Source organism: Amborella trichopoda, chromosome 2, assembly GCF_054954075.1.
Source record: "Amborella trichopoda isolate Santa Cruz 75 chromosome 2, AtrichopodaSantaCruz75HAP2 v2.0, whole genome shotgun sequence".
Classification (NCBI taxonomy): Eukaryota; Viridiplantae; Streptophyta; class Magnoliopsida; order Amborellales; family Amborellaceae; genus Amborella; species Amborella trichopoda.
Window position 1 is genome coordinate 27,683,178 of NC_142337.1, and position 8,440 is coordinate 27,691,617.

The 8,440-nt window shown below is 34.3% G+C and overlaps 1 long non-coding RNA gene across 1 annotated transcript; it reads right to left on the reverse strand.

Annotated features, from left to right (window-relative positions):
- Nucleotides 1-6,348: 6,348 nt before the first annotated feature.
- LOC148783183 (uncharacterized) lies at nt 6,349-7,324 on the reverse strand. The gene is made up of 2 exons (XR_016050522.1): nt 6,858-7,324; nt 6,349-6,758 (listed from the first exon to the last, which is right to left on the reverse strand). It is a non-coding gene; the product is annotated as an uncharacterized LOC148783183 (long non-coding RNA).
- Nucleotides 7,325-8,440: the final 1,116 nt, after the last annotated feature.

The following is an 8,440-nucleotide window of genomic DNA, read 5'->3' on the forward strand; positions in this document are numbered from 1 at the left end:
GCTTCCATGTTATATGGACTACACTAGGCCAAAACATGCAGACGATGCTATCCTTCCCTTTTAACATCGGGAGTGCGCTTCGTCCCTTTCAACTTCCTGCTCTCTACTGCGACGAGTGATCTGGCTCAATTGAATTTTGGTCCTTACATTAGCGGTCCGGTATTTGAAGTACCGGACAATAAAGAGCATTGCACTTAGAAATAGCCCCTTATGCGGTGTTTGCATTAAGGGACAAAGGGGCAACTTAGAAAAAAAAAATCATGCAGGAGGGAAGAGGGGTGATGCTTGTAATTTCGAGCAAATGACATCTTATTTGATAATTGACATCCCATTTGATAATTGAACCCCCCTCTCTAAAAGTGTCTGCATGTAGTTTGTTCTTTTATTTAAAAGCTACTTGACTGAATAATCTTCCACTGCATTTTTTATTATCTCTTAAAAGACATCAGAAAACTAGATGTCCCTTTTTTTGGTTTTTGGGATCTAATGGATATCCTCTTTTTTTTTTGGGGATATATGTTGGGGTATTTATACATAAGTCTTTTTTATAAGGGAAAATTATGTAAATATCTATTATATTTTTGAGAGAAAATTATGTATATATTCGTTATAGTTTTCGTTATTACGAAAATACCAAATAGTTTCAGTTATTACAGGAATGTCTATTTTTTTCACTTCATAACAAAAAAATTTAAAAAAAACTTTTTAACCCTCTTTCATTCTTTGAACAATCGAATTGGCTGGATTTTCGGTTGCCCAAAAACCAAAAATTTGGAATTTTTTGATTTTTGAATAACCGATAATTTTCCCGCGAAAACACTACACATATGAGCATAAAGGAGCCTTTTTTTTATTTTCAAATTTTAGGGTTATAAAAGAGTAATGATACTATGAGATCCTCTCACACCCATGTGAGTAGGACCCCAAAGGATTACCATTAAATTTTGACACAGATATCTAGAAAAGTTATCAATAAACCTATTCACCCAAGTTCCACACCCATGTGATAACTTTTTTATAGATCTGTGTCAAAATTTAATAGTGATCAATTGGTGTCCTACTCACATGGGTGTGGGAGGGTCTCATAGTGTCATTATTCTTATAAAAAATTTAGGTGTCCTAATACAGTATCATACGCACTTTTCTGTCCCCCAATATAATACCCCACAAACTTAAAGAGATTGGCTCTCTGTTTGGTTGTGTTGGTACCTTTCTTATTCTTGCTTTATACTTTTGATTATTTTTATCAAAATTAATACAATATTATATTTTTGTATTACTATTTGTTGTGTATTGCTGATTAATAAATAATATTTAGAAAATATTGTTGAATTTGTTTATTTGTATAATTATTTGTTATTCGTATTAATATTTGTTGTTTGTAAAATATGGGAAAATATCTTGATCCTCCCTATTTTTAAGTTTTATTTTACAATAGACCCAGGGTTTTAAATGATATCTTGAGGCATAAAAATTGTAGAATTGATTTTTTCTAATCCCCTGAGCTACTTTAAACTTGTTTTTTTAGGCCAAACAAATCTATAAAGACATACCTTTTCTAAAAGCTGTCCTCTCAAAGTTCTCTCTCTTGCTCTCTCCTTGCACCCCTTCTCTCTCTGTCTCTCCCATCTTTAAACTCTCACTCTCTCTCCTCCCGCTCTCTTTCTCTTCACATTTCTTATCATCTCCCCTCACTCTCTCTCCTCCCAAATACATTGTAAGTATAGAGAGAGAAAGAGAGGTGTTTGGATAAACACAAAAAGAGAGAGAGTATTTGGTGGTGAGAGGCTATTGGGAGAAGAGAGAGAGAGTTGTTTGGATAAGCACAGGAAGTGAAAAAGATGTTTGGATAAACACGAGAGGAGAGAGATGTTTGGTGGTGAGAGGTTATTGGGAGGAGTGAAAGAGAGGTGTTTAGTTAAACACAAGAAGAGAGAGAGGTGTTTGGATAAACATGAGAGGAGAGATGCTTGGTGGTGAGAAGTTATCGGGAGGAGAGAGAGGTCTTTGAATAAACATGGGGAGGGAGAGAGGTGTTTGAATTAACACGAGAGGAAAAAGAGAGAGAAACATGAAGCAAGAGATACAGAGAGAGAAGTTTGGTGTATATAAATGAAGAGAGAGAAAGGGCTTGGGTTTAAAAAGAGGATGTCTTTATCACATTTGTTTAGGTTAAAATATAGGTTTAAAGTGGCCAAGGGGTTGGAATATAGTTTTTGAATCCTTGGGTTTATTAAGAAATAAAATCTAAAAATAGGGGAAATGAAGATATTTTCCCTATAAATATTTATTGTTTTGGGTAGTTTATTGAACAATCGATTTATTTAGTAGTACATTATGTTGATATATATCGTAATACACTATATTGTATTTGTTGTTTTGGCTAAATATTATTCGACTTGTTTGTTTGTATTAATATTTATTATTTATTTGTGTTTGTTTTAATATTTGTTGATTTTTGTTGTTTATTGAATGATTGATTTCTTTAGTAGTACACTATTTTGACCTATTAAGTAAACTCACATTTTATGAACCCTAAATTAGTTAGATATATCCAAATTTTGTGTATTCCTTATTGTATTCATTTTTTGTTACACAAATTTTGGTACTCATTTAATACAGTAGGATTGACGATGGTTACCGAGGGAGTACAACTAGTATTTTGATATGGGGGGTCATTTGAGACCAATCCAGATGACAGACATATTGTTTATAAAAGGGGAAAATGAAGTACAATGGAAATAGTTCCTTAGAGGAACTAAAAAGTCATTGTGGAAATTTAACATCGTGTGATCCAAACAAATTGGCTATTATGTACCACAACACAAGTTTATCTAGTGGGCTTGAATTGATTGATGTAAGTGACGATATAAATGTATCGTTTATGTTGGCGTAACGCCCTTTTGCCTGATCAACATGAGAACATTCAAGTGGTGCCCGAGCCTGAGCTCTTACCAGAGCGTGATATTAAGGATATTGAACCATTTGAGAGCCCATATAGATGAGTTAGTAATGAGGTTCAATGAAAATTAGGCAATTTTTTGAAAATGTCAATGAATGTCGGTATGGTCTGGTTGATTTTGCTATCCACAATAATTTTGTTTTAAAGTTTGACAAAAGCGAAGGCGGACAGGTGTAGGCAAGTTATAAGTCAGAGGGATACACATGGCAAATACGATGCTTATGAGTTGGCAGTACGACATACTTAAAATGAAGTCAGTGGTTAAAGAGCACACATGTAATGGTCCAATAGGGAGGGTCCATTAGCCATTAGATCATAGTGACTGAGTGGCAAAAAACAACTAAAGCCCACATTATTGTCCAACCAAAAATTAAACCCAAAGACATCGTAAAGGATGTCCAACACGATCAAGGTGTCAGGCTTTCCTACATGCAAGCTTAGCGGGAAAAGAGGTTCGCTAGAGAGATGATAGATGAATCATATAAACAACAATGTCATGACCTCCCTTTATATGTGGAAAAGCTCTGAAGAACCAACCCTAGAACCTAAGTTCTCATCCGCACATATGAAGGCAGGTTCAAACGACTATTTATTGCTTTTCGTCTATGCATCATGAGTTTTATTAATGGATGCAGGCCACTAATGGGTATTGATGGGACCTTTTTAAAAAGAAAATATCAAGGCATATTATTGTGCTTCATTGTTGTAGATGCAAATATTGGGCTCTTCCCAATAACATTTGCAGTGGTCGAGAAGGAGAACTACCAGAGTTGATATTGGTTCTTAAGTATATTGAGTAAGCTACTGAATGAGTTTCTTAATCTGTCTGCCTTAACAATTGTATCAGATCGACAGGAAATCCTGCCAAAAGCAATAAAAAATGTTTTCTCACATGTTTTCTAGCATTCTGCATGTGATATATGGGAGAGAACTTCAAGGGCTTTATGAAGAAGTCAGCAAATACCGAAGTATTGCTAATGTTGGTTTGAAAGGCTGCCCGTAAAGCCACCATTGGTAGGTTTCAAAAAATAATGTTTGATATACAGTGTGTCGACCTAGAAGCATATGAGTGGATTAAAATATCACTCCAGAATCTTGGGCAGATGCCTATTTTCGAGGGGCAAGATACAATCATTTTACTTCTAACATAGCCGAGTCATTCAATGCTCGGATTTTATCTGCTTAAGATAAGCCGACTATTGCAATGTGTGAAGAATTAAGGATATAGTTGATGACCAGGTTTGAAGAGAAGATGGAGTTAAGTAATAGTTGCAGCGGCATGCTAGTATTGAAAGCCCAAGAATTACTCGACAAGATGACGACAAGATATTTACACACAGTTATATCTGCCACGGATACGCAATTTGAGATCCACTATCTGGGGAAGAAGTACGCTGTCGATTTAACTCATTGGATGTGCAGTTGTAGAAAATGACAACTTTGTGGCATACCGTGTCGTCATGCCATTGTGGCTATTAACCATATGCATTGGATCCCATTGCGTACTGTTTTCAGTATTTCACAGTGGAATACTCTAAAAGGACAATTTAAACTCCCTTTGGGCCTATCCCGGATGATATTGAGTTGACTGGTATGTTTAACCAGAAAGTATTGCCACCAAGTACGACATGCCTTCCCGATAGGCTGAAAAAGCAACGAAAAATATCCGAGGCTGAATAGTCCATGACCAAGCCTTTAAAGTGCAAACGATGCAGCACAGTGGGTCATAATAGGAGGACTTGCAAAGATCCGATAAGCCATCAGGGAGTGAATCATAATTTGGTATTTTTTATCGAATTATCATTTTGATGAATTAATGAAGATCATGAATTTCATATTGTCAATCTTCTGTTTTTTTACTTGGTTTTATATACGGATCATTACATGCATTAGACTTTGGCATTTTGTATCAAATTATCATTTTGATGAATTAATGAAGATCGTGAATTCCGTGTTTTCAATCTTTTATTTTTGCACTTGGTGTGATATAGGGATCATTACATGCATTATACGTAATAGAAAATGTGACATATTTGTTAAAATAGGTGGATATCATACTTTGGTGCTAATAGTAGAGGACATGCCCTTCCAAGTGTGGCCAATACACCTTAATATCAAGGAAGCCCTAAAGAAATTGTAGTAAAGGTCAATGGTCTCATTGTCAATGGATATGCAATCCACATATGAAAATAAAACATTTTCGATTGTTGAACAACCAAAAGTTTGACAAAAGCTTGGAATGTGCATTCTTATTTTTGGTTGTTCAACAATCGAAAATCGAACATTTTCAGTTGTTCAACATCCGAAAATGTCTTGTTTTTTATTGTTGAACAACCAAAAGTTTGACAAAATCTTAAAATTTGCATTCTAATTTTTTATTGTTCAACAAACAAGACATTTTTATTGTTGAAAAATAAAAAAATGCCTTGTTTTTTATTGTTGAACAACAACACCAAAAAATATCTTGTTTTTGATTGTTGAACAACCGAAAAAAGGACTACATATTCCAGAAGCTTGCTAGAATATGCAATCTTATTTTCGGTTGTTCAACAATAAAAAACATGACATTTTCGTATGTTGAACGACCTAAAATTTTATTTTTGGTTATTGAACAACACAAAGTTTGACAAAAGCTTGGAATTTGCATTCTTATTTTCGGTTGTTCAACAACGGAAAACAAGACATTTTCGGATGTTTAACAACCGAAAACAAGACATTTTTAGATGTTGAACAACCGAAAATAGGATTGCGTATTTCAGAAGCTTGCTGGAATATGCAGTTTTATTTTTGGTTGTTCAACAACAGAAAATAAAACATTTTCAGTTGTTCAACATTCGAAAATGTTTTGTTTTTGGTTGTTGAACAACCGAATGTTTGAGAAAAGCTTGGAATTTGCATTCTTATTTTTAGTTATTCAACAACTGGAAACAACATATTTTCAGATGTTGAACAATCGAAAATGTCTTGTTTTCGGTTTTTCAACAACCGAAAATAGGACTACATATTCCCAAAGCTTGTTGGAATATGCAATCTTATTTTCGGTTGTTTAAGACATTTTTCGGTTATTCAACATCCGAAAATGTTTTGTTTTTGGTTGTTGAACAACTACAAAAATAAAACAACGAAAACTTTGAAATTGATCAAATGTATATCTGTCCACCACTATAACGAAAAATTTAAAATGATCAAATGAATCAAATGTATAGACACCACTATACACCAAAAACTACGAAAACTTTAAAATATTGAAACTATATATTTGTCCATCATCATCATTATCATCTAAGCCGTTAAATTAACCTCTCAAAATTACATCATCATCATAATCATCTAAGCCTATTTAAATAAATTAAAATGTGTGTACACAAACTCAAAACACCCAAATATTGCCAGAAAGACTATTATATTGTTCAAGAGTTTAGTATAATATGATAACATTCCAATAGTAAAAAAACCATTACATTGTCAAAAAGATCATTACATCGGTCGCCTTATCTTGGGCTGCTACTGTTTCTTTCTCGTATCATGTCTTCTAGGCTCCACAACCGTAGGTTGTGTGGATGGAGCCAAGTCTTCTGCAGCTCGACTACCTTCACCTACTACATCTTTTCGGGGTTTGTCATGTGCAGCTTCGTGTTGTAAATTTTCCATAATGGCTTCTATATCATCTATGTCTATATGTACAAACTTAGACAACATTTCAAATGCGTTGTTAACGCGATTATAAACTTCAGGATACCACTTCTGTCTAAATGTAAGTGCCTCTGATGATTGTACTAGTCTGAACTATACTAACCTGCAAAAACAAGATAGGTAATTATAATATTTAAACAATTTCATGGAACTAATAGGTAAGTACAAAATTAAAACAATTTGTAAGTCAATATAAACATACTAACTGATCCTCAGATCCTCGAGGTCTCATTATATATCGTGCACCTCTTCTTTTTCCTGGTTAACAGGTTACAATATGTCTTTTAGTGGGTTAGAGACATTATGAATTATAGGATGAGGCACTCGTCTGTACCAGGCCTTGTACTCTTCTGAGGGCAACTAATTGGTAGTATCCACTTCAATGCCTGGTATCATGTGCTCATGTCAAGTCAACCAATGATGGATTTTGTTAGAACTTATCTTTCTCCAATCTCGCTGCCCACCTTGTCTACTAGACCTCTTACCAACATATATGGGATATTTTGGAATGCCTTATTTAGCTCCAAACTATCGACACACATGATCTGGCATATACGGCTCGAGAATATCGTCAAATATCAGGGTCATTAAGCACATTGCGGTTTCGAATGGTTGTCGCCTATCATCTGAAATGGGCTCATCAAGCTTGAAATATGGATTCCATATTACCTATTATATGATATGAAATCAAACATACGACAAATCAATCAATAAACAACTACAAATACTTAAATACAATTAAAATTAATCAATAATAAATATTGTAATATCAAATTAAACACTAACCTCATCAGGTTGAAGGTTATCAAATTCTGATCTAATGGGAGGCATCAAGTTATGTGGATTGCCAAAATAATTTTTTGGTGGCTTCCATCTTTTTGTCCTAGGCATATTTGGAGAGATACTATGTGGTATGAGCCTCATATGTATAATATGCTCATAAGATCAGCATTGCATTATATCAAGATATGATAAGTAATAATTTTTTTAAGAAAGTAGTCTATACTACTATGCTTATGTCAGATAAAATATAGTTTATTAAAACATTTTCGCTTGAAAGTACAAGCTTTTTCAATGGAACGATAAAGATATTCGAGAGCTGCAGCACCCCAAGCATATATGCCGGCTTCTTCAATATCCTTAAAAAATTGTAAATACCTCGTTAACACTGTTACAACCGATGAATCAGCAAAAATGGTGACGCTGATGAGGAAGAGCAGAAATGCTCGGGTATATCTAACAAGGTGGTAATGAGTGAAAGTTGTCCTCCAACCATGAGTGCTTGATAGCTATCAAGTTGCCTCCAGTGGGGACTATACCCAAATTGTTTTCTATGAACTCTTGGAGGTCACTAATAAGATGACATGTAATATGGTCATCATCCACAGCCATTCCCAATATCTAGTAAACATCAAATAATGTAGGTGTCATCTTACCAATGGAATGTTGTAATGAAATGAATTGGTATCAGAACGTCACCTCTTTATATTGGTTGCGACCAAAGGATGATCAATTTGACCTGATCGGTTAATAGATAGTGCACCCAACCCAGATGCGTTCACTAATTGAAGTTACTCATCGGTTAGCTGTAAATCATTTATTTGAAAAGTCTTTTCATCAATTCTAATTTCTTGTTTTTTCTGGAATACAACAAATAGACAACATATGAGTCACAATATATATACATGTACTTCCTGTATGATGTTTAAATAGACTACAATTTATTGAAAAATTACAAACTAATGGAAAGAGCAGATGAATATATGTATATATTTGTCCTTCCCA